The 13334-nt window shown below is 42.0% G+C and overlaps 1 non-coding gene across 1 annotated transcript; it reads left to right on the forward strand.

Annotated features, from left to right (window-relative positions):
- Positions 1–9255: 9255 nt before the first annotated feature.
- LOC128128226 (small nucleolar RNA R71) lies at positions 9256–9362 on the forward strand. Its single transcript, XR_008226088.1, has one exon. It is a non-coding gene; the product is annotated as a small nucleolar RNA R71 (small nucleolar RNA).
- Positions 9363–13334: the final 3972 nt, after the last annotated feature.

A 13334-nucleotide genomic window follows, 5' to 3' on the forward strand; every position in this document is an offset into this window, starting at 1 on the left:
GTTCTTTAACAAACTTAATTTAATAAATCACCAATAGACAATTAAACAAGAATCAATAATTAAACCATAGGAGTTCTTTGGTATTCCCCAAACAGAAACAAAAACGAGTTTAGCTCATAGTTGCAGTAGAAACAAGCATAAAAACAAAGTTTATGAAAGCAAACATGTTTAATTCCTAAGTCTAAGTGGTAGAATTAACCTAATTGCTTGAATTCTTCCAACTCTTGAAGCCTAGGGTTCCTTAGCGCCTTCTGAACCTTTTAGTCGCAGCTGATCCTTCAAAAATCGCCAGGAATGCCTTCTTGTGGAATAAGGATTCGTCTTTTATAGATATCCTCAAACAGAGGGTACTCGGCGAGTAACAGAATCAACTCGCTGAGTAGGTCAATACTTATCCGTCTTGAATTAGCAGTCGTATTTATCTTCTGGCATATCGTCGGGCACTCGCCGAGTAGGGTCGATCTACTCGCCGAGTAGGACTCCTTCTTTCACTCTTTTATCTTCACTTGCTTTCCTTTTCTCCTTTTTGCCTCCAAACATATCTTTTGGACTGAAAACACAATTCACAACATTTTAAGTACCTTTTGTCCACATTATTCTCATAATTAATCAAAAATAACTAAGAATATATGTTAAATAATTAACTAATTATGCACATATCAAAATACCCCACACTTGACTTTTGCTTGCCCCCAAGCAAAACTAAATTTTAAACACATTAAAATCACATTAATAACTCCAATCCAACCCGGCCATTATGCCAAGACCGCAACGCATGCATTTGTGTCTAAAATTCCTAAAAACCCCCATACTTCAAATACTCACAATCCTCATAAACATTCGCCCACTCACCCCGAACTATGCTCATTTTATGCAACCCTCCTAATCCATCCTCAGAAAATCTCTTTACCCTCAAGGTATTTTTAATTGAGCAACCCAAGCATACATATTCTAAACAATTACAATTTATGATACCACTATGGAGCTCTCTTGAATTCCTTACTTCTTTGACATTTGATCTTTAATTTCTTTGAATTCACCACCTTGTTGTTTGATTTTTGGTATCTTAAACTTTTTGAATCTTCGGAATTTTTATCTTTTGATTTTCACTTCATTTTCTCCAAAATTCTTACAACTTTTCTTGTAATTTTTTTTTTCATGTATTTCTCAATATATTTTTCCTTCTAAAATCCCTACATGCTTAAGCAGGGGCGCTCAATCTCAACCTTTATTGGCTAATGATAAAAACTTTCCAGGATACATTTCAGGTTTAGGCTGCTAAACATATTGCATCCCTTAGGCTGAGCAAGGTCGTGTTTTTGTCCCATGATTTCACTGGAATAAGGAAGCCACAAATGCACTAGAACGTATATAGGCTCAACTAAACATTTGGGTTCTCATGCAATTATTAACACAATTCTAATATGGAATCCTAATTTTTACCAAAATTTTCTAATTTAAGCCCTAAGCATTTTTGATTTTGATTTTTAAAAAAAAAACTAAATTAAGATTCTAAGTGTTCTAAGATGTGACTAACCCCCTACCCCACACTTATTTTATGCAATGCCCTCATTGCATATTATAACAACTAAAAATGCAAATAGAGAGAAAGTTGGAACAAACTCCCCTGGGGTAGCAGTCGCTAGGTTGACACTCCCTTCTTCAACTCCTTCTTCTAGTAATTTTAACCATGGGAACAGTTCATCCAATGGCACGGGTGTCATACGTCTCGTGTGGTTGATAGCTCGAAAACTCCAAGGAAAAAGGGTTGTTGCACAATCTTCAGTAGTAACTCATAAAGAATGTATGAATGGCGCAGAAAAACTATCCAGAACAAATCAGAAATTTTTCTCGCAGCAGGATACTCGGCGAGTAGGCGATTAAACTCGTCGAGTAGAAGTTACTGGCAACGTATTTCGGGCAGAAGCAGATGTACTCGCCGAGTAGTATTAGTGCACTCGGCGAGTATAGCGTGTATTTCCAGAATTTTTAACCGCTGTCTCTCTTCACTCTAGTGTTGATATAAATGCACTCTCCAGTAAACTTCCTAAACATCAACACTTTAATAAACTCTCGATTTGTACGGACTCGATCCTAGGAACAAGACTCCACAAGCACTCATAAAGACTCTCATTCCTCTCTTGACCATTCCTAAATAGCATGCTTCCTAGCTCCAATACCTGAAAAGAAAACTAAAAGTAACACTAATATTCAAAACACATAGCCAAGTTCAACATATCCACAATTGTCTTAAAACAAACATCATAATCAAACAAAACAAAAATAAATAAAATCTTCATTCTTCCTCGTCCATCCCTGCTCCTCCAGCTCCACTACCTCCTTCTCCACCCCTTCTTTGCATCCTTTCGTCCTAATTCATGATGTAAGGATAGCCGGGTCCCGGTCGCGGGGCAATATGCATTTGTTGGAAAAGATAGTCGAAGGATTGATTGGTGTAATTAACCCCTCGCCCTATATCATCCAAGTATCGTCGATACTCCACTTGATTCCATCCCTCGTTATCCTCCACCGGAATCACCGGTGGGTCTTCTCGTACCCGCTCGTTTCTCGGCCTAACCCGCCTTCTCGGGTCCTCGGGGACCGCCGGCTCGTCCTCATTCGGAATAGTAAAAGAATCACCAAAATTTTCCACTATCCGAGCCCTCTTATAAAGTGCAGTGTTGAACGGAGGAGGGTGGATAATCGTCAGCAATTGAGCTTGCGGTAATTCCAAGATTCCAAATGATCGCGCAAGCCGAGTAATGAACATACCCCCATTGATCTTCGAGTTGATTTTTTCCTTAACCGCTCCCTCCGCAAGAAATTTAGCAATGCAATATGGGAGGTTGCAGAAGACATCGGGGGTGATGATACTCCACATATAAAAGATATCAAGGGTGGGAACTTTATCCCCATCCTTTCGCATGTTGATCGTGCTTGCAACGAATCGGTGAATGAGTCGATGGATTGGAGAACGAATATGCCCTTCTTGAGCAGTGGAAGGTATATAGACCCGGTTAGCAATTGTACTCCACCATGTTGACGCCACCACCCCCTCGGGAAGTTCTTTGTAGGTATTTTCCAAGAAGGCTTCAAAGTAGTCCGTCATCGACATATCTTGATCGTAGATGCCCAACCGCCAAGAGAACTCAACCATGCTGCATTGTCGCAGCTCTCCTCCCAAAGAAAACGAGATCGTGTTTGGATTGTAATATTCACTACCACCTCGGAATGAAATGGTAGCAAAGAATTCCCAGCACAACTCCGCGTATACTGGCTCTTGTATTTTAAACAATTGCAACCAACCATCACAAGTGATGTTGGCATAACCCAAGTTACAATCTTTCACCAAATATGGAGTAAGTTCCTCTTCCAAGCCAACATTACCCATCCATCCCCAATCCACTGCAGTGGGCAAGTGAATTTCTTTCTGTCGCAGCGCTTCCAACCTGTTTAGGGCTCGAGTTTTGGAGGATTTAGAGGTGATTTGTTGAAAGGCTAACCATGGCATATCAGCATGGCCTCCTCCACGTGATGACTGTCCTCTCCTTGCCATGATATCTGCATAAACATACCACAAAACAGCAACAAACAACACCCCATGGTTAAAACAGGAAAAAAATTTTTTGATCTGATTGGGGCCTACTCGCCGAGTAGACGAACATACTCGCCGAGTAGTATGAACTTTTTGACAGATCGAGATCGGATCTGTGTAATCTGTGTAATAGTCCAATTTGTTCATAGGTTTTTGTTGTAATTACTTATCTACCCATAGTTCTTGAAGAAATTACTCCAAACAACCTCTAATTCATGAGTAAATCAAAGCCCTAAAAATTGGGAAAAACTCTCCAAATCCGGAATCATAGCAAATATGGGGAGATATGTGATAAAGATTGGACCTTTCATAAAGTTAAAGGGTAAAGATGTCACCTTTGTTGCTTGAATTGAAGAGAAAGAGGAAGAAGATTGAATAGATCTTGAAGAACCCTTGAGAGGCGGCTGAGGGAAGATGCTCGGCGAGTGTGGAGATGAAATGTTGAATAATAGTAATTTTTACAGGTTTTAATTTACTGAGTTTAAACCGGCTACTCGCCGAGTAAAATGGATCTACTCGCCGAGTAGATACGCGTGTTATGGACATTTGGCTGTAAGCGAACATTTACTCGCCGAGTATAATCGATATACTCGCCGAGTATATGTCTCAGGTTGAAATTTTTTTTTGTAAATTTGCCAATTTTACTATATTAATTCCTTTGTTTAGCCTTTCCACCCCACACTTCCAGTAGAGCTTGTCCTCAAGCACTTAGAGAAGTAGAATAAATGAAGAAGAATGAACAAAACAATATGAAAAATAAAGAAAAGGAAAGAAAATGCAAACGTGAAACTCGGGTTGCCTCCCGAGAAGCGCTTCTTTTGATGGAGTCATTAGCTAGACTCCGCCCCTTCTACGTGTTTGCGATTCCGCACAGCAGCAGCTCCTCCAATCCTTCATTTCGGGGGACTCCTTCTTCATATTTCTTCACTCTATGGCCATTGACTTTAAATGGTGTGCCATCTTTTGAGATCAATTCTATAGCCCCGTGAGGAAACACCGTCTTGACCAAAAAGGGACCATCCCACCTTGATTTGAGTTTGCCCGAGAAAAGTTTTAATCGGGAATTGAAGAGTAGTACTTTTTGGCCTTCATGGATGTCTTTGCTTTTGATTCGTTGGTCATGCCATCTCTTGGTTTTTTCTTTATAGAGCCACGAACTAGAATAAGCCTCATTTCGGAGTTCTTCAAGGGCATTCATTTGCATTAGACGGTTGGTCTTCAATTCTTCCATGTCAAAGTTGCACCTCTTTAGCGCCCAATATGCCTTGTGCTCGATTTCAACCGGTAAATGGCATTGCTTTCCATAAACTAACCTATATGGTGTAGTACCAATAGGTGTTTTGAAAGCGGTACGAAATGCCCATAGCACGCCATCCAATTTATCCGACCATTCCTTGCGGTTGCTTCCCACCGACTTCTCTAAGATACGCTTCAAAGCTCGATTGGTCACTTCCGTTTGTCCACTCGTTTGTGGGTGGTATGATGTGGAGAACTTATGGGCCACCCCATATTTCTTGAGCACCTTGTCCAATTGATCATTGGCAAAGTGTGTGCCACGGTCACTAATTAGGGCCTTTGGAACACCAAACCGGGAGAATAGTTTTTTTAAGAATCGTACCACTACCCGTCCGTCATTTGTAGGTAAAGCCTGCGCCTCCGCCCATTTCGAAACATAATCTACCGCCACTAGGATGTACTTGTTTCCTTTGGAGGTGGGAAAAGGTCCCATGAAGTCAATGCCCCACACGTCGAACACCTCACATACTTGAATGCTATGTTGTGGCATCTCATTTCGAGATGAAATGTTTCCCACCCTTTGACAAGCATCACATTCTTTGACATATTGGGCTGCATCTTTGAAGATTGTAGGCCAATAGAACCCAATGTAAAAGATCTTCCTTGCGGTATAGTGTGCTCCATGATGGCCTCCCGTGGGCCCGCTATGGCAGTGTTCAAGTATTCTTTGACTTTCCTTTCCGAACACACATCTTCTTATAATTCCATCCGTACAGCTTCGAAAGAGGTATGGATCGTCCCAAAAGTAATATTTGATCTCCGCAAAGAATTTCTTCTTTTGCTGACTACTATAATCCTTCGAAATGTAATTTGTAGCTAAATAGTTAGCTATGTCTGCGAACCATGGCTCCTCTCCCACGGACACCATAATGTATTCATCCGGAAAGTCGTCTCCATCCTTATCTTCTTGCAATGTCGGGTTCTCAAGCCTAGATAAATGATCGGCCGCTACGTTCTCCATTCCTTTCTTGTCTCGTATCTCTATATCGAATTCTTGAAGAAGCAGCACCCATCGTATTAGTCTTGGCTTGGCATCCTGTTTGGAAAACAAATACTTGATAGCCGAGTGGTCAGTAAAAACAGTGGTTTTAGATAAGACTAAGTAAGGGCGAAACTTGTCAAAAGCGTAAACCACGGCTAACAGTTCTTTTTCAGTAGTAGTATAATTCTCTTGGGCGGGATTTAAGGTCTTGCTTGCATAATAGATGGGTTGAAAGTGCTTATCAACCCTCTGTCCAAGGACCGCTCCTAGTGCATAGTCACTAGCATCACACATGATCTCGAAGGGTAAGTTCCAATTTGGTGCTATAATGATCGGGGCATTAGTTAATTTTTCCTTTAGAAAGTCAAATGCCTCTAAACACTCTTTAGTAAAATTAAAGGGTGCATCTTTTAGTAATAATTGTGTTAGAGGTTTCGTGATTTTGGAAAAATCTTTTATAAAACGCCGGTAAAAACCTGCGTGTCCCAAAAAACTTCTAATGCCCTTCACATTAGTTGGTGGGGGTAATTTTGCAATGGTGTCTATCTTTGCCTGATCCACCTCTATTCCCTTTTTAGAAACTTTATGTCCCAAAACTATACCCTCCTTGACCATGAAGTGACACTTTTCCCAATTTAGGACCAAGTTGGTTTTCTCACATCTAGCAAGCATTGAATCAAGATTTGTTAGGCAATTATTGAAAGAAGATCCGAATACAGAAAAGTCATCCATAAAGACCTCCATGAATTTTTCCACCATATCATGGAATATGGCGGTCATGCACCTTTGAAATGTCGCAGGTGCATTGCATAGTCCAAATGGCATGCGTCTATAGGCGAAAGTCCCACTGGGGCATGTAAAGGTGGTCTTTTCTTGGTCCATTGGGTCTATGGGTATTTGAAAATACCCTGAAAACCCATCTAAAAAGCAATAGTAGCTATGGCCTGATAGTCTCTCTAACATTTGATCTATGAAAGGAAGGGGGAAATGGTCTTTGCGAGTGGCATCGTTTAGCTTTCGATAATCGATGCACACTCGCCAACCGGTTACCGTTCGCGTTGGAATTAACTCGTTCTTTTCGTTGGTAATGACCGTCATTCCTCCTTTCTTGGGCACCACTTGGACCAGACTCACCCATGGACTATCGGAGATGGAGTAGATGATTCCTGCATCCAAAAGCTTGACCACCTCCTTCTTGACGACTTCTTGCATGTTCGGGTTTAATCGTCTTTGATGTTGCACCACCGGCCTTGCTCCTTCTTCTAAATTGATTTTGTGAGAGCAGTAGGATGGACTTATTCCTTTGATGTCGGAGATGCTCCATGCGATGGCTCTTTTCCTTTTCTTCAACACGCGTACAAGCTCCTCTTTTTCTGTTTTGGATAGGTCCGAGGCTATGATCACAGGCTTCTGATTTCCTTCTTCCAGAAAGGCATACTCCAGATGATCAGGTAGTGTTTTGAGCTCCAATTTGTTTTGCATAGTGACGGACTCGCCGAGTGCAGGTTTGGTACTTGGCGAGTTGGTGGCTGTATTCACGACTTCCGGCTTTTCTTCGGATGTACTCGGCGAGTAGATTGGGTCTACTCGGCGAGTAGTTCTTTCAGTTTGCTGCTTTATTTCTTCATACTCCGCTTCTTCCAACAGTCTTTCAATCTCTAGTAAGTCCTTTTCTGGATCAAATTCTTCATCCAAAGCTGTAAATTTGGCGGAATCTTTAGGTATGTCTTCTTCCAATATTTCGTCAAGCATGTCGATTGAGAAAGCTGTGTCGTCACTACTCCTTGAGTACTTCATGGCTTGGTCTACCCCGAATGTCACTGAATCGTCCCCAACTCGCAATGTGAGCTTAGAATCTCTCATGTCTACGATAGCGCTAGCGGTGTTGAGGAAGGGCCTTCCAAGGATGATTGGCACTTGCGGGTCCGCCTCCATGTCGAGAATGATGAAATCAGCCGGGAAGACAAATTTGTCTACTTTTACTAGCAAATCTTCACAAATGCCTCTTGGAAAAGTAACCGTCTTGTTTGCCAAATGAATTGCCATTCGAATTGGCCTTGGCTCCGGGAGGTCCAGCTTTTTAAAGAACGAGTATGGCATAAGGTTCACACTTGCTCCAGAATCAGCTAAGGCATGAATTGCAGCCAAGTTGCCAAATTGGCAAGGCAAAGTTAAGCTCCCCGGATCACCCTTCTTCTTTGGTAATTTGTTTAGCATTGCGGCGGAGCAATTCTCATTAAGCACTACCTTCTGCACTTCCTCCATCTTTCTTCTGTTAGTGAGGAGTTCCTTAAGAAACTTTGCATACTTGGGCATTTGCATGACGGCTTCAATGAAAGGAATGTTTATTTGAAGAGTTTTAATATGATCAAGAAACTTCTGATATTCCTCTTCCTGCTTCTCCTTCTTGGCTCGGGCTGGGTACGGCATTGGAGGTTGGTATGGTTTCAAGGGTGGCTGATCACTTGTTTTAGCAGAGGTACTCGCCGAGTCCATCGGTCCTACTCGGCGAGTAGGACTCTCAGATTGTGAGTGTTGATTTTCAACTTGTACTTCCGTTCCTTCTTTCTGTGAGTCCTTGTTCGCTTCTGTTCGAATGGGGGACAGGGGAGTAATAATCTTCCCACTTCTTGTGGTAACAATATTTACTTGCGCGCCTCGTGGGTTGTTCTCGGTTTTGCTAGGAAGCTCACCCGATGACCTTTGGTTTAGTTGTTGAGCAAGTTGCCCAAGCTGCGTTTCTATGTTGTGGATGGATGCTTGCTGGTTCCTGAGCATTGTTCTTGTTTCTTGGATAGCAGCATCATGGTCACTATGTCTTTTCTCGGAAGCGGCCACAAATTTAGTTAGCATATCTTCCAAGCTTGGCTTCCTCTCTTGCACCGGCTCCTCTTTTTGGTAAAAGCCTCTTCCTTTTTGTCTGTACTTCTCCTCCTTGGCCTTCTTATACTCTTCGTAAGGCAGCCACTCCTTCTTTTGTTTGCGCCAATCTTCATCATACCGGTCACCACTCGAATAACATACTTGTGCCTTTTTGTTGCCGTTCTCATCCAAATCGCAATCTCTAGTGAGGTGAGGTCCATTGCAGTTTTCACAACCCACCCGTATGGCATGAATAGTTTGATCCATTTTGTCCATTCTCCTATCCATGGTTTTTAACATGGCCATGACTGCGGATAAATCTTCAGTAGCAGCGTACGCGGCTCCCCTCGTGACATCATTCCTAGGGTTGTGGTATTCTCTAGAGTGTTTAGAGAATTCTTCAATTAATTCTTTAATCACCGGGGGTGGCTTCTTTGTAAGTGGGCCTTGTGAGTCTAGCAACTGCCGGGTTGTGACATTGACTCCATCATAAAAGATGGAAACTTCTTGCTGGCTGTTTAGATCATGGTGTGGGCAATTTCGTAGCAGACTTTTGTACCTCTCCCATGCTTCATATAAAGATTCTCCAGCTTGCTGTTCAAAGTTTGCAATGGCCTTCTTGAGTTTGGCTATTTTGATGGTGGGCAAAAGTGATCTATAAATTCTTCCTTCATTTTGGCCCAAGTAGTGACTGACCCGGGAGGAAGTGATTTGAGCCAGTCTTTAGCAGCACCCTTGAAGGTTACCGGAAGCATCCTAAGTAGTTGAGTTTCGCGGGTTACATTTGGAATGTTGAAATAATCAGCAACATCATTTACTTCATCCAAATGTTTGTAGGCATCTTCATGATCTTTCCCATAGAAAGGTATTTCCTTAAGCGTAGCTAGGATATGACCTTTTAGCTCGAAGGTAGCAGTTGCGGGAATTGCGGGCTGCACAAGTCTCGGGCCATGGTCGTCGCGCATCCTCTTCTTCCATTCCCCCATGGGAATTTCATCAATGTTAGCCATAGTGAATGCTAACTCTTCCTCCGATTCGGTTTCTTGTTCGTACGTTGCCTCCTCTTCTTCCTCGGTCTCGTATCCAATATCTTCTTGAATTGGCTCCTCAATTGTCAAGGAAGCGCTAGAAGCTCCTGATTTACTGCTCTTCTTTTTCCCAAAAACAGTCTTCAAGTTGGACAATGGTGATCTCTTTGGTGTGCTTGAACTCTCCACGTCCTTCCCTTTGTTTCTTTTTAATTCGGATTCGGGATCTTCAAACGGGGGTACAAGTGGTGTGTTTGCTCCTCTGGTCATGAGAGTCCTGAAATTAATCAAATAAAAAAACGTAAAAAGAACAAAAAGATTGTAAAAAATTGCTGGTTAAATTGCTACTCGCCGAGTAGGTGCGAGTGCACTCGGCGAGTATCAGTGATATTTCAAAAAAAAAATTTAAGTTTTAACTTAACTAAAACAGATACTAAAACCTAATTACTAGTTACTAAATTGCAATAAATGAACTTTATGCAAGTAAACTCACACAAAGGATCGAAAAAATTAGGAATTAGCTTAATTATTTAGAACCGTTCCCCGGCAACGGCGCCAAAAACTTGATGTGTGTAAATTCAACTAGTTTTATCCCTACTTTTTATTAGTAATTTGAGCACACAAAGGCAGTGAACCTGTCTTTAAGTGGTACAGATTGATAAGTAAGGTATTGAACTCAGGGAACGGACAATTAAACTAATAGCTAATTTTAACTAAAACAAATAATAAAAGTAAAGGGTTTTTCTCTAGTTTTGCAAGACTAGAAACTTAAACAAACTAAATTAACTAATTTAACTAAAGCAACAACTATTCACCAAATTTGATAAAGATGTTTCTATTTAGGTTCAACCAATTCACTCCTATGGTTATTTAAGTTAAGGTGGATTAATTGCTATTGGTTACCAATGATAATAGTTAGGTTCATGTTCATTACTCCTAACCCTTAGACAATTAACTAATTTAAGCATTGATCAAGTGTTTAAACTGATTAATTCCCTAGATTAATTATTTGGATTAAATAAGATTTGTAATGGTTAATTAAGTTATCAATTCAATTAACCTCTTGTTATTAGTTTCTCAAACAAGCTCACACATTAATCTTCCTATTTTCTTATTAATCTTAGTTTCATACTCATTACTTCCAAGCATACGTTTTAGCATTCACATAGACATATGAGGTTAACAATTAAGTGATGTTCATGCAACCTAATTGCCTTCCAATTAACAGAAAATAGTAGTGATTAATACATAAGGTTCTTTAACAAACTTAATTTAATAAATCACCAATAGACAATTAAACAAGAATCAATAATTAAACCATAGGAATTCTTTGGTATTCCCCAAACAGAAACAAAAACGAGTTTAGCTCATAGTTGCAGTAGAAACAAGCATAAAAACAAAGTTTATGAAAGCAAACATGTTTAATTCCTAAGTCTAAGTGGTAGAATTAACCTAATTGCTTGAATTCTTCCAACTCTTGAAGCCTAGGGTTCCTTAGCGCCTTCTGAACCTTTTAGTCGCAGCTGATCCTTCAAAAATCGCCAGGAATGCCTTCTTATGGAATAAGGATTCGTCTTTTATAGATATCCTCAAACAGAGGGTACTCGGCGAGTAACAGAATCAACTCGCCGAGTAGGTCAATACTTATCCGTCTTGAATTAACAGTCGTATTTATCTTCTGGCATATCGTCGGGCACTCGCCGAGTAGGGTCGATCTACTCGCCGAGTAGGACTCCTTCTTTCACTCTTTTATCTTCACTTGCTTTCCTTTTCTCCTTTTTGCCTCCAAACATATCTTTTGGACTGAAAACACAATTCACAACATTTTAAGTACCTTTTGTCCACATTATTCTCATAATTAATCAAAAGTAACTAAGAATATATGTTAAATAATTAACTAATTATGCACATATCATGCCTCATGTTCAGATTCGACTGATCCATGAGGTACCTCAAACTCTTGTGGTCCATGTAGATGGAACACCAAACTCCATAAAGGTAATGTTGCCAAATCTTGAGGGCGAAGACCACCGCCCCCAACTCTAAATCATGCGTCAGGTAGTTCGCCTCGTGAGGCTTTAGCTGCCTCGAGGTATAAGCAATGACATGCCCCCTCTGCATCAATATTGTGCCTAAGCCCGAGATAGATGCATCACAGTATACCACAAAATCCTCTACGCCCTCGGGCAGGGCTAAGATTGGCGCCTTGCACAATCTCCGCCTTAGAATCTCGAACGCTGCCTGCTGCTCAGGCCCCCATCGAAAGACCACGACTTTCTTAGTCAACTGTGTTAGGGGTACGACTATCTTGGAGAAATCCTAAATGAATCTCCGATAGTAGCCTGCTAATCCTAGGAAACTCCGAATCTCAGATGGAGACTTCGGAACCTTCCATCTCATCACGGCCTCCACCTTGGCCGGGTCTACTGAAATCCCGTTCTGGTTGACAAGGTGCCCAAGAAACTGCACCTCGCGCAACCAAAACTCACATTTAGAGAACTTGGCGTACAAGATCTCCCTCCTCAAGGTCTCCAAAACCTCTCTCAGATGCTCCTCGTGCTCCTCCTGCGTATTGGAATAAACCAAGATGTCATCAATGAAAACTATCACAGACCGATCAAGCATCGGTCTACACACACGGTTCATGAGGTCCATGAACGTGGCAGGAGCATTGGTGAGCCCAAACGTCTTCACCACGAACTCATAATGGCCATAACGCGTCCGAAACGCGGTCTTCTGCACATCCTCCTCTCTGCCCTCATCTGATGATAACCTGAACGCAAATCGATCTTGGAGAACCAAGATGCTCCCTGTAACTGATCAAAGAGGTCATCAATCCTTGTAAATGGGTAACGGTTCTTCACTGTTACCTTATTCAGCTCCCGGTAATCTATACACATCCGATGCGACCCGTCCTTCTTCTTCACAAACAGGATCGGGGCTCCCCAGGGTGAACTGTTCGGTCGAATGAATCCCTTGTCTAACAGATCCTGCAGCTGTGTAGACAACTCCTGCATCTCAGGAGAAGCCAACCGATACGGTGCCTTGGCTATCGGGGCCGCACCAGGAACTTGGTCTATCCTGAACTCTACCTGATGCTCCGGAGGTATTCCAGGAAGCTCCTCCGGGAACACATCAGCGTAGTCTCGCACCACCGTCGCCTTACCCGCCTCCCGGGTATCCATAACGTACGCGACATATCCCGCATAACCTTGCTGAAGGTAGCGCCTAGCCCTTGCTGCTGAACATATTGTGGGTCTACGCTGTGGCCTCTCGCCGTGGATCACCAACTCTCCCCCACTTGGGGTCTTGATCCGCACTAGCTGCTGTGCGCAATCTATCATCGCCCCATTAGGGCTCAACCAATCCATGCCTATAATCACCTTGTTCCCCCGCAATCGGATGGAACCAAATCCACCAAATAGCGCTCCTCAAATAACCTTAGAACACAATCCCTGAATACTGCTGATGCTCGCACCGATTGATCATCGGCAATCTCTACCTCTAAAGGGAAATCCAACATGCCCGAAGACTCAGTAAACCTCTTGCTAAGCGCAAGGGAAACAAACGA

The sequence above is a fragment of the Lactuca sativa genome, chromosome 8 (assembly GCF_002870075.4).
Source record: "Lactuca sativa cultivar Salinas chromosome 8, Lsat_Salinas_v11, whole genome shotgun sequence".
NCBI lineage: Eukaryota > Viridiplantae > Streptophyta > Magnoliopsida > Asterales > Asteraceae > Lactuca > Lactuca sativa.